We start from the raw sequence: 25,692 nt of genomic DNA, 5'->3' as shown, positions 1-25,692 counted from the left end.
CCCAAATCTCAAATTGCTCAGATCTCACTTGACTTTTTAATATCAAGTCATTCTTCTTCCTTTGCTTGATCAGGCATTTTTCATTAATGAGAATTCTTGAGAACACAGTAGAATAAAGTTGAAAAAAATAACTTTGAAGAAAAGGAACACTACAAGAATATATGAATCTGATGATTCAACTAGCTCATGCTATTGTTCAAGTCCCCCACCTATAAAAGCTTGTCAATGCATCCTTTCTCTAGTAAAACTCAGTGCAACCAAGAGTGTCACGAGTCAACATGAGAACCTGAGGAGGCTGGGAGCCTGATTTTCTTGAAGCATGAATTGGAAAATAGATCTATATATACTCACTGTTACAACAGATGGTATGTTTTCTAATTTGGGTTAATCCACTACATGTTTATCTTTCTTATAAAAACCAGATTCCACAATCTTAATAAATATCTTAATGAATGTGTGTTATTTTTATATTGCAAATGGAAGAATTCATCTGCTTTAAACTTCCCTGAATGCAGAATTTAGTACAGAATGTGCCATTCTTTCACATAGGCAAAAAGAAATACTCGGTGACAATGTTTATTGTCTATTGTACATCATGAAAGACAGCAGGAAAACTCTTGTCACTGGAGCACTTGTTGCACAGACACATAAAATGTATGTATTAATTTCACTATTGCTCCGCTTAAATCTACACAGCAATTCTTTTATCTTTACAGGGGATCACCTCATACCAAAATCATCAAGGTTTCTGCTAAGTTTGAGGAAAGGTAGGTGGAAGGAAGGCAGGGAGGGAGGGAGGGAAGTAGATATGGAGGGAGGGATGGAGGAAGGGAGGAAGGAAGGAATAAAAATATTCATATGTGAAGGAGATCAGGGACCACACTGAGACTGATTAGCTGAAAGATAAAGAAAGATGTTTTACCTGAAAAGCTGAAAGAAATCTTGTCAATATTTGTTAACTTTGATGGTACCTAAATTTAGTTTTCCCCACTTGAGAAAACAGCAGCAAGGTTAGAAGCAAAGCTCAGTATTCTCAGAAAGATCCACAAACTTTGATGATTGTCCACGGAAGGTGAACCAGGAGATGAGGGCAAGGACAAGGTGATAAGGAAACAAAGCAAATCTGCTACCAGTCCTGGAGATTCCAACATTAGTTTGAGAACAGCTGGGATCAAGGCTGTGAGCACTCACATCTACGTTATAACTTAGGGCTGGGCTGGAGACCCTAGGCTATGGATGCCTCAGCAGCACTGAGCTGCCTGTCCAGAGCCACTGTTGTCAGCTATAGTAATACTACCAAAAGGCAAAGAATACCAGAAAATATTAGCAAACCAAACCCTACTTAGAATCCATAAAATTTTCATTTTTCCTCTTAGATGTCTTCATCTTGAAAAGAGAAGGTCTTAAAAAAAAATACAAAGGCAGCTGTGCAGCATATTAGGGTCAGATACACAGATTCAAATGACCACTTGAAAGCCAATACCTTTTCTGAGATTTAATAGAGTCAAATTCAGTATTTTGACATTCTTTTTTTTTTTTTTTTTTTTTTTTTTTTTTTTTTAACAAATATTTCAGCACTTTCTGTTCCCTGAGAAGCTGAGAAGAGAGTATGTATAAAATCTCAGGAGGAAAATAAAGCCTACTTTCTTTTCCCATTCAACTTCGGGCCAGCTCAGAGAAGATCTAATTAAACCTTTGTATTTTCAACACTTGTCTGAACTGAACTCAAATTTTGAAGTTTGCTCCTTATTTTTTCAAACTGAAATCTAATTTATGTTTTATACTCATATACTGTATAAAAACTTCAGGGGACTCAAAAAAGTTATGAAAGTCTGTTTCCTTCAAACATACTCCTAATGGATCTTGCTGAGTTCATCAAGGGGCTACACAACAAACTGTTAGTCTGAATATGGCAAGCTCGTTCTCCACCAAAGTGGTGAAGGTAGAAATACACATCTATTTTGAAATTTCCTTCTAAATAATCAGTAATAATCATCAGCAAAGACCCAACATTCATTGTATCACACTGAGTGCATTTAATGCACTTAAATTTGCTCAGTTTCTCCACTATTTATGCAATTGCACTTAGCAAATTCAAATTGAGAGGGTTTCCGAATTTCTTACTTTCCTAGATGGCTTTATGAAAATGCTCAATTGCTGCTGCACAATAAAAATCACTCTGAGCACATATTACAGGACAAAATCTAGGGAAACTGCACTATGAAGCAACAAGAAAACTGTTTAAAATTATACTATTTTGAAAATCTTCTCCAGATGATAAAAAAATAATGGTATAGACTGGTTTTCATTTTAGTTTTATATAACCTTGTATGATGTTATAAGCTGTAGGCCAAGAAGCACATCCCCATGTGCAGACTCCTTGCTTCAAGAACTGCTGTGGGTCACCTTTCAGACAGATAAATTTCTCTGAACCTGAAAGCTCCTTTTCTTCCTAAAATGTCCCATTCACTCTTCTACTGCGAAATCACATCTAATCATCTGACAAACTGAGAGCTGGAGGAGAAATGAGAGATTTTCAGCAATTCCTCAGGCAGCAGATCACTCCAGGTCCCTTCCTCCAGAGAAAGGCTGCACAGCACCTCATCCACAGACCTGGACACTTCTGCATAAACCAGACACTGCTGGGAAGCACTAAAATGGGTGAGGGTACTGGGTGCTGCTGGTACAGGCAGGGTCTCCCACTGGCCCATCTGTTGGCACCATCCTTTTTTTCTGCTATTCAAGACCAGAAGGGAGAGAAACCTCTTCAAGAATGGTGGTCAAATTTTGTTGTCCTCTCCTCTATGGCTATTAATCCAAGGAAAAAAGAGATTATTTTCACTGCAGCATTGCCAGGCACTTCATGTACTATTTCTCCTAAAAGCCTGTTTTTCACTAGTCCTATAAAGAAGCTTATGACATCTTCTTAGATTTTCCTTCCCGTCTCTTCCTTCTGCTGCCTGCTGCCTTTTGTTCTTATTCTATTTTCTGTCTTCATACCAGCTTAAACCCACTTTATGCTACTTCCCAACATCAACACATGATTAAGTATTTCTAATGTTCTTTGTGACTGTAAAGAAACATCTAAATATAGCCACACTGAAATCCGATTCTCAAGGAGATTGTTGGTTAAATATTGTCCCAGGGCATGTTATATTCCAATACCTATTCACACTTACTGAAATCAATACCATATGTCATATTTCTAGTACTGCACCAGAATTCTGGGTAGAAAGAAATACCTGTGGTCACCCATGGTTTGATGAAATCAAGAGTTTAATTTTTTTATATTAATTTCCATTACAACATCTTTACAAACACTGAAAGGATAGGCATGTGTGGACCTCCATGTGGGTTTGTACACAACAGAGTCCGTCTGACAATGAACAAGGATGGGGATTGCAGGGGTGGAGGAGACTGGGTGAAATAGTTCATCTACGTCTTTTCCCAATGCCAAAACAAATCTCTATGGCTTTCTGCCAGAGCAGTGCTTTCACATTCAATAAGAAATGCAAAGGGAGGAGGCTTTAAGCACTCTTCTAACAATGAAGTATGCGCATTCAGGCACTGGAGCAGAAAGCATCCTGAAAAAGGCCAATGTGATATGACGGGGTCTGTAAAACTTTTTTGTACAAATATTTAAGCTGATGGGGAGAAAAAAAATAATTGGAGCAAAATAAAACCTGTGTGTATTCTTTTCCAAGACTCAAATTTCCCTTGCATGAAAGGAAACTTGTCTCTTGCTTCAAATATATTGCTATAAAACTAAGACCATATAATTTTTTTTCTGAAAAGACAGGAAAAATTCTAATTTTTATTGTTAAGAATGTGACAATGTGAAAAGGATATTCCACAGGTAGGTAGAAATTTACAAAAAGCTTTGTTAGAGTAAAAGCAAAGAAATATATGGAACTTTTCAAATGTTAAAATATTTCAACTCAGTTTCTTCAAAAACACATTAGCAAACAATGCTGAGCAATTTGACAACAAAACTAGCAACTCACTTCTGTGAGTTCTATGACTTCCCTTGTTTATATTCTGAGGCTCTCCAACACCACTCAGGCATCCCACTTGGTTCTGGGAAGGCCTGTCTGCTCATATCAATGCTACAGAACTATTACTGGTAAGCCACACCTGCAGAAGGATGTAATCTGAGACCGTGCTGTTTCTCCTGCACTATTCTGCTGTTCACATGCTTGTAGTAACATATATACACCATCTGAATATACCAAAATTCTTTAATTTTCATTTTTCATGAATATTGTAGAGTTGAAGGATATTCCAGAGTCTCTGTGGATATAATTGCCAGGGTTATGCAGTCCTGAGCCACTCCTATTTTCTGGCTGTGAGGGATACACAGAGGTGAGCAGTGTGCTGACACACCTGCAGCCTCAGACATGTGAGTGCCATCAGGCCTGCTCTTGGAGTAGGAAGCTCTGCTTCTGCTGTGCATTGTGGTCAGCAGGTTGGGATGAGTTCCCAGTCCCAAAGCCAGAATTTCTGCATACTCAAGGTAACCATTTCATGACGACATGGGAGTTGAAAAAGAGACACTTTCATGGCTGAACTCACATGTTGCTCTTAGATTGGCAAGAGCCAGTCTGAATTTGTCTGAATTTTTCTGTCTGAATTAATCTCTGGAGATTTATAAATGATTGGAAATACCTAAATGAAATGAATGCACAAACTCCCATCCAACTCAATAAGTCTTGGATTTTAATTCTTAAACATTTATCAAAGAAATTTCTTGAGCCATAGATAGCTCAAGTGTCACCCATGATGGAGGCAGAGAGATAAAGTAAAATTGATCAGTATCTTTTATGGTTGCTTCAAAATTTCTAAAAGTGTACTTTTTTGATCCATGGTAGATCTTTTATGAAAGAAAAGGAACCTTTTAAGAGAATGAAGAAAGAATCCTTTATGAAAGAAAAGGATTAAAGCCAAGAATCCTTGATTTTATAATGTACTTTGTTTTCCAAAATCCTTCTCACACTAAGTTCTGCAGACAGTTCACTTCAAAACAAGATGCTCCTCACTCTAGAGAAGAGCAAGGAGTTTCTCCCAGGGAGTAATCTGTTACACTCTGAAAACTCAGAGGCATGCAGAGGTAGCACTGGAGTAAGACAAATGCACAAAGCCCATACCAGGTTATCCTCAGATAAATTGTCAGTAGATACCACTCAGATACAAACCTCAATTAAGACATGACTGGTACAACTGACCTTAAGGGTGCTCTTGTTCATAAAATGGTCATTTTCAGACATGTATTTTGGAAAAACTTCAGCAAATTTCCTCATGAGAAAAGAAAATGTCTTAATTAATCAAAAATTAGTATCTGAGTTGTCATAAAATCTTCAGGTGTCGTTATAGGGCAAAATGGAGAAAAAAATACCCCATAATACTCAGTTTAGACTTAGAGCAAAAAAAAAAATCACAATATTTTTGAGTATTTATTTCACAGTAATAAAGGAAATAACTCAATATTTCTGAGTAGATCTAGACTACTTATTTTAACTTTTACAATTAAAAATGCTAAATAAATGAGTTAGAAAGTAATTTTCCTCATTTCATTCTACCTATTCATTTATTCTGATGAAAATAAGTATTCAAATGGAGCAGTTAAGCAAAATATATTTACTTTCTGATTTTCCACTTGTCCAGCTCTCCAGAGTGACAATTTTGGGAGATCTTCCAGCAGCAAATGAATAAATAGGTAGTGTGTTTCTATCAGAAATTCCTGCATATGAAAGGGGTAATTTTTAGTAATAGAATTTCTACAAAATTATTTCTTAGAGTTTTAGTCTGAAAGGAAAAATATCATGGCACAGGAAAAAGCTAGTATCAGAAACCAAATTTTGTCACAATGGTAGATTGTGACAGAAAGTGCTTAAAATCTGCCATTTCACAGCACATAAAAAATCTGCTGAAAATAAAGATGCACTTTTTCTTTTGACGAATAAACTATTTAGACATGACCTGTCCATCTTTTAAAGTTTTTCTTGCTTGTGCTACTGAAACACTTAAAGGACTTAACCCTTCCAAAACTATGTAATTTCTTCTGCAAATAGTACATTTTTCTTCTGGATAGAAACATACCCTTTTTGAATTCACATTTTAAAAAATTAGTCAAAATATAAAGTCAAACATATGGACAAGAATAAATCTGACAGGTTCAATCAACAGTCACATCATTTTTTTAAAATAATGCATGGCCACATTACATAAACTATCTTTCTTCAAAGCTTAGAAAAAGCCCCTATTACTAAAATCTATCCTTTAAATGCATGTTGAAAAATACAGAAAGATTAATGGAATGTAATAATTTTTAATAACATAGCCTTAAGCTGTGATAAAAGAACCCATATTTCTTGTTCTGATCATTTGCATTTTCATTTAAAGTATTAAATTGTGTTCCACTAACACCTGTGCAAAGAAGCAATCTAATTTTCATGTTAGAAAACATTAATTACTGAATAAAATTCAGGGCTCAGTGTAGAAACTTTAGCATTGTAAAGAAATTTAGTTGTCATATCTGCAACAAATGTAGGATTTATTAGAAGGAGTGGGATATTGTGATAGCTTGGGATAACCTAAGAACATGATTTTCAGAAAATATTTCTGTAGCTAACACAGATTAGCATACCACATGCCTTTTATGGGCCATCAAGTTACAATATTACCATAAACATGTAATGACTGAAAAACAAAATCATATTCAAGTAAATATAAAAAGATATTTAGAGGGAAAGCAAAAAGTTTAAGAACTTTCCATAGGGAGGGCTATAAAGACCTGATTTTAAAAATTCAAGGCCATTGAAATTATTCTTTTCACAGAGCAGAATACCAGCAGGCATTCAAAAGAAAACTAAAGAAAATGAGTTGGGTTTTTGACTCTTAATGTCACTGAGCAGAAGAGAGTCAGGAATGCATATCTGCAGTACAACAAAAATGTCTACCCCACATGAGGTCTTTGGAGAAGTCAAATCAATAATTTAATTGTTTTCTTGTCTGAAAAGACTGAGATACTAGAGGTGGTTAAACCACCTGCTAATAGTATAGGTTAGGAAAGTAACTTCCACAGAAGTACAATTAATCAGTGCCCAGAATGCATCTCAGGTGACATGCTTAATTCATTTCCCCCAAGCTGGCCTTCCAGAAGAGGCTTGCTCTTGCTGCTCATTGCCTGCAGCCTTTAGGCACCTGCACCCAGCTGAAGGCCCAAGGGGTAGGTGGTGTGACTCTTCTCACCTGCTTAGTAACTCATCTGAGAAACTTAATGCTTAGTTTAGACTGTCAGCTAGGAGAAAGGTAGGTGCTTACTAATGTTCTGCAATGTCCAGTTCTGTACAAAATAATTTTAACCTTTAGCCCTAACACTGTGCTCATACTTGCTGTCAGACCAGGGATCATGCTAGAGAGGGTGTTGTACCCAAAACTCTCCCAAGAGCTCATAATGCACTGGTACATTCACTCAGTCAGGAGCTCCAGAAGCAGCCCAGGGCCTCAGCTGTGGTAAACACCAGACCCAAAGAAAAAGTTTGAAAAGGACATTTGCATAGCTGTCAATTGATATCTCAGATGTTAAAATGGTGCTGCTGTGCCAGACATCATGTGGACTAACAAAAACCACTGTACTGCCTCAGAATTTATTTCATTTGCATGCCCATCAGGAGTGGGTCTGCCAGAAAATATAGCCACATTTTATAGGATTAGATCTCATGCAATACATACTCTTCTAGCACTTCCACTGCTTCTTCAAGCTCTGCATATGCTTTTGAAATTGCTTGGTTACCTAAGTGCATTCGCCAGTTCTAAAAAAAACAACGTCTATTTTACATGCAGCCTGCTGAAGTAATTTTTCCAGCTCAACCTCTCTCCCTAAGACAAAGGCCACTTTCCTGGCTGCCTGCCCACCTGCCTTGGTGGGCAGGGCTTCCTGCAGTGCTGTGTGAACTGGTGGCAATGCTGGCACCCTCTGCAGCTTCTGGGCCAAGATGAATGGGGGTGATAGTCTACAGTAAACATCCTTTTTCCTATTATTATCACAGGCTGTATCACTGAGCACAAGCTTAGCTGCAGATTTCAAAATAACTTGAAGTAAATGTCTTCTGTCACTACTATGAGCATATAAGAGAGCAACATTTCAAGCAATATGAAGTGTGCTGCTTAAACTAGCAAACCTAAAAGGACATGATATTGGTACCTGCCTTATGTAATTGCACTACAGTAATTAGGCAATTTCTGAGACTTCCACACAAAATAGCATAAAAGAAAGGAGAAGAAAGGTGAGAGTCTCCTTTGCCTTCTTTTTAGTGGTTATCTCAGTCAGGTCTACACACGTTATATTCATGCATACTTAGTTCAGTAAGTACTCAAAGTATTTACTAAAGCTTTTGAGCAAGAGCTGATACTTTCAAGGGCTTTTGTCACCCATGCTCTTGGCCATCACTCCTGTATCACTGTTAGTGAGACTTCCTGAGATTTTCTTTCTTTCTACAGAACTTCTGCCATGATTCATGGGGTTAATATTCATCTCTCCCAAGGACTAGATGTAGATGTTCAGAATAATTTGATTTGCAATTTAAAGTTTATACCAATGGTATACCTTTGTTGTATTTCTGCTGCTGTGTGAATCTCTCCTAAAGTCAGCATCCATTCCCAAAGCAAAGGAATGTTGGACTCTGCAATCAACAGCCTCACAGAGGTGATAAAGCTCTCCTTGGCACACAATGATTACCTCCATCTCCCACAAAAATCAGTGCTAAGCAAACTGATGCATTTTCTGTCGATTTCAGGCATTCTTGAAAGATAATGTGAACATCAGGGCCTTTATATAGCACTCAAGGACTGAAGGAGAAGTGATGGCAGGACAGTGCTAGACCATGCATCTCAGTTCTCAACATTGGAGGTACATGCTTATTAATTAAAATGTGCAGACTTTCTGGATTCCCTATATTTAAATATCCTGTTTAAAACAGCCTCAATAAAAGTTTTAGTTCCTGTCAAGAGAAGGCAAGATATCCTTGACAAGGAGCCCACCAAATTATTTCCTCAGGCTACTATTTGTCTTTTAAGTGAGACTTCTTTTGCAATCCAGTTTGAGAGCAACCAACGTTAACAAGTTGTATGGAAACCTGCATACTCATTCCCTCAGAAGACATTGCAGAGATTAAGAGACCACCCTCCTTTAAAGCAAAACATGGCAAAAAATTTGGGCTTCAACCAAAACATCCTGATTTCTCACATTTGCTATCACTCAAAATCTAGATTATGGACACATCTGAGAATAAATCATGTAACATTCTAGTAGTTTTTGAAACAAGAAATGTACTTTACAGGATTTTTACCAGTTGCTTTCTCACTTAGGTACAAGCCTAGCACATCTGGCTAACGGATGTCATCATCCTCCACATGTTTAAAATTGCTTGAAAGAGCCTCCCCTGAAAATCAGTGCTGTGCTTTCAAACATTATTTTGCTTGTTGCCATAGGCAAAAAAATATTTTTTCAATTCACCTAAGAGTGATCTTTACCTGATAAGTTCACTAGCACACTAAAAAAATAATTACTGATTAATAAGGCATGAAAAAATTTTAAAGAATATAGACAATATAGACAGCTGCCTAATAGAAGGCAGTATTATAACCTATGAATTTGAAGAAGTTTCTGTTCCAACATCTCACTGAAATCATGTTTTTTCTGTGCTGAAGCACATTTGACTGTCATCAGGGAGACAGTACCAAAGAGCACAGTTAAACAAATGACATGCATAAAATATAAATACAAACACTCCCTTCAACTCCCTTCACCCTTATATAATATTCAGTATAATGCAGGTAGTTAACACTGTACTACAGCAGTCAAAAATAGACAAATAGAATTTTGAGGATTTGTTTCTCAGAACAGCGCTGCACATTATCAGAAAAAGCTGTATGAAACAGAAGTCCCTGTAAAGTAGCCCAAATATTCATTTTGCAGCAAGGTCTACCTGGAACAAGAAGAGTATATATTTTCCAGAAACACAGAGAACAAAATCAATGAGTTTAGCTATAGTTTGCCAACTTAACTACATTTTAACCTCCTAGGAGAATAAATATATAATGGTTTCAAGCTAGCAGAAACCCAGTTGCAAGGATAGAAGCTGAGAATCCAACTGATGTAGCAGTGAATCTTTAACAACTTTATAGGGTTATCTTAATACATTTTAGGTACTTTTGTCTTCCTAGCTACTTTCACTCCAGAAAATTAAGGATCATAAAAGATAACTGCTGTTTTGTTTCACTACAACACATTTAAAGGTAGTGGTAACACTGTTGAGAATGTCACAAAACTAATTTCAATCACAGGAAGTGTTGGTGTTGATAATAGGGCGGATGAAATTCATGCCAAAATAAAGGCACAAAGCTATTCTAACTGTTCAAGTGTGTGCCCAAGAAACTAAGAGCTTAAACTCAAGGGATAAATCACTTGCAAAAACCTGAACTAAAAATCTTACTGAGCCATAACAGCTCTTGCAGGTTTGGCTGGTTTAATTCATTAGAGGAAGCAGTGACTTTGGCCCTGAAGTCAAACAAGAAGGCCAGCAAAACAAACCAAGAAGTCCAGGCTTCTCCTGCTCTGACCTCAGCTGCTGGAAGCCACCCTCCCCCTGTTATTGCTGTGATTCTTATAAACTGGGAGCCTTATTTCCAGATTCTTCAGTTTACAGGAATTGAACATGTTTGCACTTAATCTCATCAGTGTAAGATGGCTGGATGCACACAGGCTGGATTTTTTTCAGAAGGAAGCTTTCTTTCAAGTTCTCCAAGAGCACATTATGAAAATGTAGGTATACTTTAGGTTATATCTTTCTTGCCATCTCTGTGCAATTGCTTCAAGGCATAAAAATTCCTTCCTCTTCAGATTCTCACAACACACCTGCTTGGATAAACCTCAATTTCTCTGAGGAAAAAAAATGTTCACAGAAACATTTTTCCTTTGACCTGGGACTCCACCTTTTCCCTGAGGCCAACTGGCAAGGCCATGTCCTCCTCAGCTGTTCAAGCAACGCCCAGTAATCATAGCTACAAAACAACTGGTTATTTGGGCTGATGGAGGTCTCTAGTGGAAAATCAGCAGAAACACAAGTTCATCTCCAAAATTCAAGATATGATCAGTTTAATAGAAAAAAGAAAGGCACTTCCGCCTCACCTATTAGGGCAGACAGCAGAAATTTTTGCTAAACAATTTTCTTCTCAAAAAAAAAAAAAAAAAAAAAAAAAACAAAAACAGAACTTGGAGAATCATCTTCCTGGGCAGGGTGAAGCTTTGTGGACATCAGAGCAGAGGCATGATTGGGAAGAAGAAACACCCATTGTTATCTTAATCTTAGCTAGAAGTGGTCAAAGAAATATTTCTTTGAAAAAAAGCCAAGAATTTCTGGATCTTTTTTAAATGCTGTAACTTGTGACCAGTAGCTCTCCATTGCCAACTTCAGCTGATGTAAAATAATTTCCCTCACTGGAAAAGGTAATATTATATTTTTAAAAAAGGTGAATTACATTATGTTGATGAGAAATATTATGCAACTATATAAATTATTGAGAGCTTGCTAGTAATTTTCTTAATGACCAAATTGCTTAGAAGCAACATATATACATAAGCATAATCATGATTGACAAACTCACCAACAGAGTGTGGCTAAGCATAGCAGACCTGCTTGGGAATTGCTCTGTCAGCAGGTGCAGGTGGATGTTCTACCTTGAGGTCCGGGTAGACATCCCAGCAACACAGAAAGTCAGTCAGCTGCCACATGCTGAACAAGCCTCCAGGAGGAAAAGAAACCCCAAGCCACACAAGTTTCTGGCCTTGACTTCTTTTTTGGAAAGTAATCTTATTTGCAAAAACTTGCTGATTGATAAGAAAGAATTACACTGCAATTTAGAACGATAAACCATATACATTCACCTGGGAAATAACTGCTCACTGAAGATAATTCTACTAGCCCAGCATACTTCACCCTAACCTAGGCAGAAACTTAAATCTCACAAAGAGTGATGTTCAGAGTATTCAGCAGGTCCGAGAACTCTTCAACCAAAATTTGTGCAACCCACCAGCCTAGGGAACACACAGAAGAATGTGACACTTTCTATAGGGACCATGGCATGATTATCTTCTATCAGATACAGCATCACATTCCAAACATCTTGACACTGAAAATCAAATCACTTTTTAGTTAACCAAATATTCACTCTGGGCCAGTATTACTGTTTTAGAATAGTATTGTTTAGCACCAAAATCCACATTAATCTGTTTTGTATTAAAAAGGATATACATGCACATGATTGCATCAATATAATGCAAGTGTTTCATTAAAATAGCCTGAAGAAGGTGAGAAACATTTCTGTGTTACACCTATAGTAAATTATGCACAGACAAATGGAGGTTGAGAAGTTGGATACTTCTTCATTCTCTAGTGCACAGTATGGTTCTTAAGCAAACCAAAGTAATCCAGCACTGGGCATTTCATTCATGCTCTGTAGCAGGAGCTAGTGGAATTGTATAGAGCAACAATGATGAGAGAGTTCATCACTCTGATATAGCAAATTTTTCTTAAAGTGCTCTCCTTTTGCCAACTTCCTTTCAGTCATATAGGCTTTTGCCAGTAACAGAAATTGATTGCAGATGAAAGTATTAGTTTCCTCACTTCCTATGATCCCAAATTCCACACTGGCATAAAATCTTATAAAGAATCAAAAAATAATTCACAATTAACAATTTCTCTCCCTAAATATCTTCCAAGAGGATATGCTTTCCTCCTTGTTATTCAAGCACAGAGCTAAAATATTTCTAATTGTATTAGGTCATCTTTTAATCAGTAACTGGAACTTGAGAGTTGCGTACTGTTGGTACATGGCCACTGGTCTCTTTTAGGTTACATTTCCCAACCAGAAAGGTAAGCAAAAAAATACACCAGGTAGGAGGTGTGTTTATTTGTTTAATAAACACAGAAAGCACAACAATATAAAAAACTATTCCCCTCTCTATTCAGTAACCCCTGCACAGCCCAGCTCTCCAGCTTCCCCCAGCTCTTCCCAGCTGGCTATCACCCCCAAATGTGCTCCATGGGCAATGCCTCCTATTGCCCCAGTCACCTGCACCCCAGGGAGGAGGCTCAGCTGCATCTGCCCTGGCAGAAACTGCCAACAACCAGTCATGAGTTCCCTCCAGGATTTGGAGTTACTTCCTACTGCTTCAGTGAAGGCTTATGCAATACACTCAGGGGTCCTCACATTCCTTGAAAATTAATGTGAAGGAGGTGTGAATGCAGTTCAGAAAAATGTATTATTATTCTGTCTAGACTTTGTAGCAGTACTTTTCCAATTTTCCCATTACTTCAAATGAAAGATTATTGGAAAATTATTGACTTCATAAAAAAAAATAGCATCTTTAGCTACATATGCATTTATAATAAAACTCACAAAAAATGTTTTACTCCAGAATTCCCTTCAGGATAGAAACTTGGTTTTAATTTTCTCTACTCTTCAGGAGCTTCAGTAGTATAGAAGTTCTGAGGGCCCTCTATGCAGAGATGAAGTGTTACTTTATCTGTCCTCATATCACCCTACAGACTTCATTCAAAACACAATGAAGTGTTACTGTACCAACAAAATCACTGTTTTGCAAAATGCAATACTTAGCTATTACAAGAGCTGCTAAAATCTGATTTGCACTGTTCTGTTTTGCTGCAAGTACAGATTAGTAGAATGCCCCACTTTCAGTCTGCTGGACCAAATCCTCTTATTTAGGAACAGAAATCTGTCAATACCCTTCAAAAGGGAAAATAAAATAGCTAAAGTATTGTTTGCTATTTGCAGGTACCTGGAGTAAGAAGCAATTACTTTTCCAGATATTAAGGAAAAAAAAAAAAAAGACATAAAAAATTATTTCATTGCTTTTCTCAAAGGATTGTTTTCTTCTAAATTTCTTCTAAATTGAAATAGCTAGTGGTCACTTCTAGAGCAGAACAAACCATATCTCTTGGTAATCTCTGGTTCTCAAAGATAAAATATGAGAAAACATGAAAATTCAGTGTTCATCTAAGGTTTGCAAAATAAAAAAGTGCTGAAATGTGATTGCCCTCAGTCACAAGACACATTAGAAGCAACCCATTGACCCTAACTCAACTACAGGCCCACACCGATTTTCTTCTCTCGGTGTTGGAATTTATGCAGAGAACTGGTTTTTAAGGAGCACCAATTAAGAAGATTTTTTGGGCCATCACTCATGCTGCCAGAATCTGGTGTACCCGTGAGACATGACTGCCTCCTGAGGCTCATAACCACCCTGCCAGTGTTCCTCCCTCCAGTCTTCTGCTGGTTGAGGGATTTGCATACAGGTAGATAGGTCTGGCAGTAAAGTCTGCTGCTCCTAATATCCCATCCAGTTTTCCTGGACACTGTGGGAGGCAGCAGGCCACTGTGCTGTGTGGCCACACAGGACAGAAGAGCAGTGGTGAGCCACTGGCAGCAGTGACTCTTCTGTGGCCAGAGCATCCATCTGTGATCCCAGACTATGTGTGCAACTGCCTCCAATATCTCGCTGCCTGATGCTCAGATACTTTCAGTGCAAAAAATCCACTTCACTTTGTTGTTAGGCAGATTTTGCCCCAGCTGCTAAATCCCTGACTCTGAAGACATGAGCACTGCTTTGCATACTTGTGGAGATGAAGGAAGGGTGGTAAGGAAATTTATCCTGTTGCAAGAGCTTCAGGAGCAATCAACCTGGCAGACCCAGGTGCATGGCAATGTATCTTCAGAAGAGCTGAATATCTGCCCTAGACTGATTTTAGCTGTGCTGATAAATATCAGGCGAAAATGTGGGTGCAGGAGTTAAGAAACAAAGGTATGTGTTTTGCAGCATATGTTGCAATTTTGAGCTTCATGCAGCAGGAAGAGGGTTGAAACATCTGATAGTAGCAAATACCCTGAGGACAAAGACACTATACATTAATATTATGGGAACTGTTCAAGACAATGTTCAGTGTGTGCTAAAAACTGGCCAACTGGCATACTGTTTCCTTTAATTAGTCTGACTTAATTAAGTGCTCTGCTGAAAAAAATAGTTAAACAGAGTATGACAAACAACTGTGGGACATGTATTTCAGCACCAGAGGCTGCAAGGTGGTGAGCAGGAATGGTGACAGGGACACAGGCTCAGGGGCCAGGGGTCAGCATGACGAGGGCCTGTCTGCTCCCAAGGGATGGTTTGAACAGCACAAACTGGTTTGTGCACTCTGCAGAGGAACCCAGCTCCAGGCCAAATTGGCTTGGGAAACAGGTCAGTGCATTTCCACTCAAGTCAGATGACTTCCATCCCGACAGCAGTGCCAGCATTTTGTCACTGTCACTGAGGTTACTGTGGGACTGCACAACACCACAGCTCACAAACTCTGTATACCTGCACTAATTGGGTCTCTAACTTCTGCACATTAACATGAGATTATACATATGCATATCTGAATCAAGTCCATAAGATCTTCAGAAACTGGGGATTTGCTATGCTCCATGTCCTGTGGAGATCATTATTATAAAAGAAAATTTATTAAACCTCTCCTATCTTCTCGCCCTTTTTCTGCTCTTTAATATCTTACCTGGAGATAAGTGCAAAAGACTTCTTTGTACAATGTCTCTGTATGTTTTAATGAGTGAAGATTCACTTTGTGCACAGTCAGGTTCTTTTGCCAGGTTCCCAGGGAGGCAAGCATGGTGGTGTCATCATTTCTGTGAAACTGGAGGAGCAGATGTCAGGCAGAGCTTGTCAGGACATCTTCTGAGGTTTTACTGGGAAGCCTTCAGGGTGAAGAAAATTGGAAGTGACCTTTATACAGAATTACTACAAACACAAGTAGGCTTAGATGGAGAAAAAAAGGTTCAGGGAAAGGTTTCTGTTAGGTTTTGCTCGTATTTCAAGCCAAGTAAAGCAACTTCATTTCCCTAAGAAAGTGCTGCCATATGGATCAAGATGAAAATCTAATCTAGTCAGCAAGAATTATTGGATGTTATAGTAGAAAACATTAGTAGGAGTTTGCAATGTTAATATAGGGTTTTGATTCGTTGCAAATAAGACTAGTTCCCATTTTATTCTACTGTTACAAATTAATAGCTCACTATAAGAAAATAAAGGAAGGGTGGACCTAAAGAGCAGGAAAGACCCAATGAGCACTAATTAGGTTCAGGACTGTCTCATCAGGAAAGCTGTAGAAACTTTTTCCCTTGAACTTTTAAATAGTTTCTAGCCATATCCCAGAGGAAATCTCTTTATCCTTGCCTTGCAAGGGTTTAAAGAATGTTTCTTTTTCTGAAGAGAAAAATCGGGCATAAAAGAAAAGTTGTCTATGTTGCTAGTAAAAATTAGGCTTATATTTGAATTTTATTTACATTTTTTGACCTTATTTTATTCATTTCATAACTAGTGTAAAAAAAATTGAAAAGGTGTATAGATAAATTCTAATATCACACTCCATTTTTTCTTTGTCTCCCTTCTTTATATACAAGCACCAAATAAAATGAAAGCAATAAAATAAGTGCAATAAATTAAAATCTGAAGCCTGACTGTGGTTTCTTATATTTTGAAAAGCAGTCTGTGGATCACCTTTTCGTATTTTTTGTATCACAGGTGCAGAAACAGTGAAACAGAGGATGACATTCTCTGGAGGTTTGCTCTGGCCTTTTCATAATAAAGTAAGTGCCACTGCAGAATTCCTTAGATTGATTACATTCAAGGGAAAAGGCCAGGCAGATACTACTGTGCTGTGCAGGGCCAGTGTAAATCACAACACCTTGCCTAGAAGTGTTTTTTTGCAGGAGCGCTGTTCTATATCTTTGCATGTAGGTTTTCTGCATGGCTGCTCTTGCCATCAAGCGCCTCTGCAGGAAAGGAACACTGTCATCTGCTCAGTATAGCTGACTCTGGGGCCTCTTGCATGTGTCCCATTCCCCCAGTGCAGCCAAGGGCACTGCTCCTCTGCCTGCTCTAGCTGCCTGTCCTCCCAAAAACCAATACTGCTGACAACCCAGTCCAAGATGCCCTCTGCTACACAATCCTTAGCTGGTCCTTCTTTTAAATGGCAGCATAGGCCCAGGTCCTGCTGTCAGGGAAAATGGGAAAGCTGTTTAGGACCCGGAAGGGCATGCTTCCTCTGGACAGCAGCAAGGGCAGAGAAGGACCAAAGAGATGCATTCCATAGGGCCAAGAGAGAGGAGGCACAGGTGCCATTAGGGGAGGACAAAGTTTCCCCTCATTATGCACAGCACAGACTGCTCATCACAAAGTGAGAGGGTGAACCTTGATTATGGCTAGCAAATTATTCCAGTGTCACTGGATTAAGTACAAAAATCCAAAATTTATGCAATTCCTTACATATGCCATGTTTTGTCTGGGTTCAAAAAGCTTCCAGATGACTCTTGTTCTTCAAGCTGCAGTCAGATACCCATCTCTGATTTTTCAGGTTCAAGAGGATTTTTGCTTTTCCAATCAGATTTTTGAAAATATTCATTCTCCTACATGGGATCCAGATCCAACAGCATGAAAAAACCACCTCACCTGCCAGTCTGAAGAGAACATCACACACCAACTGGCCACAAACAAATCCTGACACTCAGACTTCAACAAGAGGCTGAATGGCATGTTCACAGTTAATACATTTTTAATGTACTCTTCCTTCCTTCTCTTTGTAAACTGTTTTTAAATACAAGGATGTTAAGTATTTGAATTATGAACCTCCCTGCTGGCAGTTGCAGTTGACCCAATGTAGTTTCTCTGTCACATTTGGTCTGACTATGGCATAAAGCAAGCTCTACAATGCTGAAAAAAGGCAGCTGAGAGCTGAACAGGAGGTCTCAGTACCACCTAAACTGAAGTTCCACAGTACTGGAATGCGGGAGTGAGTTAAATTTGATGAGAGAACATAGTACTGATATTTGTTTTTTGTGTAATACTTACAATCATTCTGTATTAATTCAATGGCCTTTTTTTCTTTTCCTTTCTACACTAGTTCACATAACAAAACTCTGTATGTCTTCGATTAATGGCATTAATTTCTCTTCTGTTTAGATAAACAGGATTCTTTTGACCAGAATTAAGAGGATTATGTGTCTGGGGATGTGAATCCAAACCTAGACACATTTAACCAAAAATATTTATTAATACTCTGTACTCACACACTACTGTTCTTCTGCATGGTCATTTCCCTCCTTACTTCCATCAATTATATACCAAAAGTTCTAATCATAAAATAATGTTCAATAACCAATAAAATAATTACTTTTTTCTTTTTTTTTAATGTGGAAAAGGCCAGGTTTAACAAAGTCTAAAGCAATTTGACTTACTAACAGTTCCTCAATAGACTGGATGTTTCTTTCTTAGCTCAAACATTGAAACAAATTCTGACAAACAAATTACAGTTTTCCAATCTGGCAATTTCATCCAGACAAACTAAAAGAAAATCCACTCTTAAATTCCTTGTGCAACATTACCAGGTCAATAAATGCCCCAAAAATCCTATTGCTATAGGGAACACTGCAGAACATCCTTTTTACTTGGCCTTAAATTTGGATACGATAAGTAAAATGGTCAAACTACTGGAGGTTGCCTTCCAGGTATTTGGAAATGAAAGGTGATGCATCTGAGAACTTTCTTACAATCAAGGACGAACACCCACTCAGTGGATTAAAGGCAGGTGAGATGGAGGTAGAAAGATATCTGCAACAGGTTTTGCTATGCTGTTCCCTGATGACAGGTTCAAAATGCAAAATAGAGACAGGTGATTAATTCTACAATCCAAGTGGAAGAGCAGAGTTTTAGAAAAGTGTAGACAAATGTGCTCTACACCAAAACAATTCTCATCATATCACAGAGTAATCTATATCAAGGTTTTTATGAATAAATAAAGTACATGTCTGTATGGTATCATTGTTATTCAGGTTTATGACAAAGGTCATGGAAGTTCTACCATGAAATAAATTGTTGTTCTATTGTACTGTGGTGCTACAGGAAAGGGAAGGTGAGGGTTCAAGAAGATCAGTAACAAACTGATGTGAATTCAAATTTCCATTTTGTTCCCCTGCCTCAAACAAGACCAGAATAGAAGAGGTCTCAGAGGAGAGTGGTTCCCTTTACACCCAGCAAAGTGAAAGGCAGTTAAATGGAAATGGAAGAAGATCTAACTGATACACACAGAATAGTTGCACATTTATATGTTTTTGTTATTATATTAAGGACATCTTTCTGATAAGGAAAAAAAGAATTATTCTTGCAATAAAACATTTTCATATATATACACAACTTCTACTAAACCAGTAACAAATATGTCACCTCTACCAGTGCTGCTAATAGTTGTCAACAGACCAAATTTGACTTTGTCCGCTTACTGTCAACTAGTAACTAATTTTCATAGCTTATTCCTTTAAGTTTCTTCCAGAAATGTGCAGATACAGAAATTTATCCCTACAGGTTTACCATTCTTGCAAGCATAACTGCTGGGCAAAACCAAAAAGCCTTGGTATGATCAGAGCGCTAGTCAAAGGCAACAGGCACAAAACAAATCATACTTATCTCTGTTCAAATTACCTTTTCATTGTGTCTATGCTGTTCAGCCTTCATGCTGACTCATGCCATTACCTCATGGGAAACTCTTCTAAAAAGTGATGAGCAGTATTTCTGTAATGTAAATACATGGTGTCATTAGCTACATCTGACTTTGCCACTGCTATTGTCCTAATGAGATAGCTAGAACTAAATTTTCTGAGATATACTGAAATAGCTACCATTACAGAGAAAGCATCAAAGAAATTTTGGAGGGAAAGAATAAAAATACAACTGTGGCCTTATTTTTATATTGTGTGATTATGAGAAAGAGGAACTGGCAAATTATTTTACATTGTCTTTCTTTGCAACTCTTCTGTTGACATGCTGTGTGTTTATTTTCAGTATCTAAAACCCAGCATTTCTCTGGTTTCCATTATTTAAGGACAGCTAAACAAAATGTGTGCAGAAATCCCTTGTGATCTTCCTGAGGTTAGAGATTTTCTTTGCTTGGTTTTCGTCTAAATTCCTGTTCTTTCTCTTTCCCCCACAGAGTAATCTTTTCTCTCCTGGAACAAACCTTGTGAGATCCTTCTATCTTTACTTCCAGCACAGGTCAGCAGGAGCCACCTTTTCCCCACCCCTGATAACTTCATTTTCAGCCTTCCTTGTGATAGTGACACAGCCAAAGGAGACTCTGAGGCTGCAGCTTTGCACCACCGTGAACACTTCGTTTCAGCACTCAGTTTTCCCTTCCACAGAAGTATGCTACTTGCAGCATGAGATCAGTTAGCTGTTCATGACAGAGCATGTTACAGTAAACAGGCTCTGCTTTCATCATGCAGGCTTCCCAGCATTTTTTCAGCTGGGAAACAACTGTGAGAACAATGGAGGATATGCTGCTGACAATAGGTGCAATATCATTTACATTTCTGACAAGCTCTCAGCATTGCTTTATTTCAGTTGAGTTCCTGCCTCCATTATGTGACTGCAATGTGCCTGCTGAGAGATGAAATGCTGGCTCCTTGACAATAGCCAAAGAGGGATACACCCAGTATTGGTTGAACGCAAGGTGACTTTCCCAGCTTATAGAGGCCTGGGAAAAGACATGAATAATGCTGGTGTAAACCACAATATCCAGAAGGTATTGAGCTTTTCCTCACACATATGAAACAAAAATAAATAATGGCCAGGTGGCTACTGCTGGTGCACATAATTACACATAAGCTTTTAGACCAAGTCTTTGAATCTTGCTGGAGAAGCTTCCTCAGGATGCTTGGGACTTTTCTGCTTTTCTGAGCAATCTCTTCACACTTCTCAGGCAATGGTTTACAGAATGCAGTCTGCTTTACTACTGTCCAGATTATTTTTGCCCTGTTCTGGGAACTCATGTGTTTGCAAGACAAAACAATGCCATATAAACTGTCAAGGAAGTTAGAACAGGTGCAGAGAACATACAGAGCAAGTGTGGTTGTGGGCAATAACTGTGGGAGTAGTGTGTTGAAGACCCATTCACCAAACACTTCTGTCAGGACAATGGTATTGCTCATCTCTCTTTTCACAGTGCCACTATGCACACTCCTAATAAATTTCAGTCAAGGATTGTGAGTAACCAATCACAGGAAAAAGTCTAAGCAGATGTCACAACTCCAGTGCCTCAGCATAACTTCTCTCTCACTTATATTTATGAATTTACATTGTCTTTTCAAGGTCTGAATGGCTATTTTTTAGGGTTGGATATATCTATTCCTTACCACCTACATAAGAACATATTACCTTGTCAAACTCAGTTCACAGCAGCCCATCCTACCAACCTCAGGTAAAAACTGGTATCTCTGTATAGCATACCCATGTTAGGGCTAGTTATTGTACTGGGCATAAACTGTCTCTTGACCTGGGCTGATCTCTGAGCTCAAAACAGGTCCTATACCACTGCAAATAATCTGTAAACTGTGCTCAAGCAGCTAAATTTCAGCTCCTGTCAGACTTGGCAGCACTACTTTCCAGTGTGTTGAATCATTAATTTAATTTTTTTTTTCCTGGAAAAAAGAATTACAGTTTACCAGGCTGATATCGCAAAACCCTTCAAAACAGAAAAAAATAAACAGCATGCTCTTCATGAGAACAAATACACCAAATATTTCAGGTGCCCAGAGAGCCCTTCATAAGGCTCAAGAAGATGGTCTACAACCCATTAAGAAAAAGTTGCAATAATATTTCTAACCCCAAAATAGGGACAAGATTTACAAGAAGGCAAAAGCAGTTATTTTGCTGACTGATGCATTCTGCTGTCCAAGGTATAAGGCTATTTTTTCCCCTCTCTAGACCATGTTGGTTTATGCTGTCATATCCATTACCACTACCTTTCAGTAACACAGTGAGGCTTCTGTACCTCTTACTTCTTCCCCATCAGAATTTAGATCACTCTTTAGTGCCCCCTGCACTGATTCTGCCTCAAAGGTCACACCATTTCCTAAAGCACTGTGGCAGCTTGGGCCAGAATTTGAGAACTGATGGCTCATTGTAAACGCAGAAAGACACTGTGTTCAAAGATAGATTCAGGGATGTATTTCTTCTATGTAATTCTGCCAAGTGCAGTGCTCAACAGCAAAAAGTCATGGAGTTCCATGCAACTGAAGATTTAGAAGCTGGAAGATAGAAGTCAGCAGTCCAGACTCCTCTCTGAAGAAGAAAAAGAGCCCTGTGTTTGTACAGTATTTTGGTGAGAAAATTTTATGATCATGGGAAAGTGTGGAAATCTGGTCTACACATTCCAGTCATAAGCTTAAAAAAAAAAAAAATCTAACAACACTGCTGCCTTGGAAGTCCTTCAAAATCACTCCTCTGTGAAATATAAAGTGTGACACTAGATTTTATTTTTGGGACCTAAACCATATTTTTGCTGCAAGTGTTTGAGAAATTTCCTACCTCCAAAATGGAGACACCAGTTAGGTCTGCCTGTGCATTTTAGACTCCTTTGTAGACTCCTTAAGGTTGAAGAGACCCTTAAGATCATCAAGGCCAACCATTAACATAGCACCATCATATTATTCTTGAAATCATGTTCTCAAGGGCCACGTCCACAACCTTTCTGAACACTTCCAAGCATGGTGACTCCACCATTTCATCAGACAGTCTGTTCCAATGCTTAACAACCCTTCCTGCGGTGGTGTGTTTTTCTTTCATTTGATATTTGTTTAATATCTGTTTCCCCCCCCCCCCATCTCCAAGTGGTCAATCCTCCCTTTCCCTGCCCCTTTCCCTAGAACCTTCCCTGTCATTCATTCTAGCCCCCTCCTCAACTTCCAGATGTTAGTTCTGCCCTAAACTCCTCCCCTGCTATTCCCTCATTGGTTGCTGTTCCTACACCCGTCCTCCTGAGTTCTGTATAAAACCTCTGCTCCCGCCCCCGAGGGGGTCTTGGGGCTCATGGAATAAAACCATCCCGTTCACCCCCAAGTCCCGTGTCGCCTTCGTCTGTCCCCGCACGCCACGAACTGAACTGCAGAGCTTGCAGGGGGAAGCGGCCGCCCGTTCTCTTCCCTCACCACCCAGCCTGGCACGGCTCGGAGTGCCGCGGCGAGGAGCGCGTACCGTGCTACAACACCTTCCCATGAAGAAATCCTTCCTAATGTCCAATCTGAACCTCCCTTGGCACATCTTGGCGCTATTTCCTCTTGTTCTGCTGGGAGAAGAGACTGACCCTCACTTGGCCACAACCTCCTTCCAGGGAGTTGTAGATAGTGATAAGGTCTCCCCTGAGCCTCCTTTGCTCCAGGATAAACACCCCCAGCTCCCTCAGCTGCTCCTCACAGAACTTGTGCTCCAGACCCTTTCCCAGCTCCATTGCCCTTCTCTGGGCTCACTCCAGCTCCTCAGTGTCTTTCCTGCAGTGAGGGGCCCAGAACTGGACACAGCACTCGAGGTGTGGCCTCACCAGTGCCCAGCACAGGGGGACAATCTGCAAGTTATCGGATACCCAATGGAAAGAGAAGGGACAGTACAGTTCTCTGTCTGCAGACCCCATGGCAAAGGCTGGCTGGTGGAGGGTGAGCAAGATGCTGGTTCAGCCACAGCCTCTTTGAAGCTGAGGATTGTGAAATGGATAGATATGAGGAATTTGTTTTGCATGTCGTCCTGAATTATGTTGTCCTTTTCATCTGTTTAATATTATCCATGAAGACAACTAATTTGTTTGTAAGGAAAATTAGGCCACAAGGCAAAAAAAGATTTTATTTTTCTGAATTGTTCAAAAATAGCCTAAAACAATCATTTATTAGAAATCACTAAAAATTTTAATCCTTTGCTTGTGATTGTCTAAAATGCACATGTAGCACAGGTAGAAGCACTTTAGATCCAGCAGACAGATAGTTCCTTTTCTTTCAGTTTTACTCATAATTTTGAGAACTTTGTAAACTCTGAGCAATATATTTGCAAATCTGAATTTCTTTTATGACAATCTCTCTAGCTTATCCCAACTAAAATTGTTGTTAAAGGACAAAAAGTCCCCAATTTTTATATTAAGGCTCTCAGTGCATTACCATATGTTCATGGCTTCTGCAACTTGGATGCTCACTAAAAGGGCAGTCTTTTAAAATGTTCCAGGGGACCTTCAAAAATTCCCCAAAACCTTCTAGAGTTGAATGCTGAGTGGCTTTGCTCTGACCTAATGCTTTCTTTTCTTGTCCACCTAGTATTGCCTAAGAAACAGAATTACAAAACACAGCATCAGGTTGCAGCCAAATTACTCAGCTTTAAAAACAGTCCTGACATTACCACAACACATGGGAGACATCTCCAGCCATCTGGTTTCATTTCTACTTCTTTCTCAGTGATGACTTTGCTTAGTCTCTTACTATCAGAGAAAAGGTGAAGCAAAGCCTCCAAGTGGAAATTTATTGCTCTGCCTTTAATTTAGGAGATCTCCTGTTCAGATAAAAAGCTTGCTCTTCAAGAAAAGGTTTATTTAGTAAGAGGTTTCTGACATAGCTCAAAGCAAGAAATGGCAATGTGTAGGAGATCACCAAGAAAAGGTTGATTCCAAATGCTGTTCTTATTGCTGCATAATTGCATGTTATTTCTGTCTCAAATAATAAAATTTGTTAATTGTACCTCTGAGTCACTGTGCTTTGCAACTCCTACATGTTAAAAATGTAATACTTTCATTTATAGTTATTTATTTATATAAATACTAGGAGTATGCTGCACAGAAGCCCTTGCACATTTTCAGGGGTTTTGCTTGCAAGGCCACGTTCTTTTGATTACCTGCATTCCCCACACTTGGTATTGCTCATCAGAGCAGGGCTGTTTATAGTTTCTGATTAGTAGAACTTGACTCAGGAGAATTACATTCTTAGAGCATGAAGATAAATTCTTTCATCATAGCAGAGGGATTCATCTGCATGAATGCCATTGATGTAATGCTGCTTTTTCATTAATAAGCAAATTAAAATCACAACCCACATACATTCCAAGTGCTGGTAATCTGAACACGATAAACTCTGAAGAGAAGAACTCAGCGCATGCTATAGTGAAAATATATGATTCAGAAAATCCTTTCTCTTGTCTGAAAAGAATCTAGTTATAACTAACAACTTTTGTTCATGGCACATATCTTTTACCTTCAATACAGGCGATATTGAGTAATAAGAAACAATTGCTGAGCACATAATTGCAATGAAGAATGAAAAAAAAAAACAAAGTAAGGAGTTTTTTTATCTCATTGCAGGAAGCAGGAATAAACAAGTACATAACATCTTCTGAACAAGAGCTTGCTGTGCTAGAGAGAGAAGATGCAAAGTTTACAGAGGCCCCAGGCAAAGACTGAAGACAATCTCTTTGCACTTGTATGTTGTTGACTTGCAGTGAGACCCACCAGCCTGGGGAAACTCTTGCACTGCAGACTTACAACCCATAAATGGGTTTTCTGCAGAGTAACTGGGCCTGGTGCTAGCGATGCTGGTGTGGTTGGTGAAAGAGTAGCAGCTCTTGAGAGAGAGGAGGAAACACCACCAGCAGGTCTGGAAAAGCTACAGAGGGCACATGTTCCTGGAAGGCTCAGAGGAACCCAGTTCTGCTCATCTCACCATCTCACTCAACCCATCTCACTCTCTAGAGTTGTAAAAGGGCAT

The 25,692-nt window shown here is 38.9% G+C and overlaps 1 long non-coding RNA gene across 1 annotated transcript in view; it reads right to left on the bottom strand.

Annotated features, from left to right (window-relative positions):
• Positions 1–7,927: 7,927 nt before the first annotated feature.
• Positions 7,928–25,692, bottom strand: part of LOC146763849 (uncharacterized) — a 38,951-nt gene continuing 21,186 nt past the window's right edge. The window contains exons 3-4 of the long non-coding RNA XR_014951066.1: positions 19,607–19,696; positions 7,928–15,828 (exon numbers count right to left, since the gene is read on the bottom strand). This is a non-coding gene — a long non-coding RNA (uncharacterized LOC146763849). The remainder of the gene's footprint in view (positions 15,829–19,606; positions 19,697–25,692) is intronic.

The sequence above is a fragment of the Lonchura striata genome, chromosome Z, assembly GCF_050655825.1.
Source record: "Lonchura striata isolate lonStrDom1 chromosome Z, ASM5065582v1, whole genome shotgun sequence".
NCBI lineage: Eukaryota > Metazoa > Chordata > Aves > Passeriformes > Estrildidae > Lonchura > Lonchura striata.
Note: the sequence above shows the minus strand (reverse complement) of the source record. Positions and strands in the feature narration are given on the sequence as shown.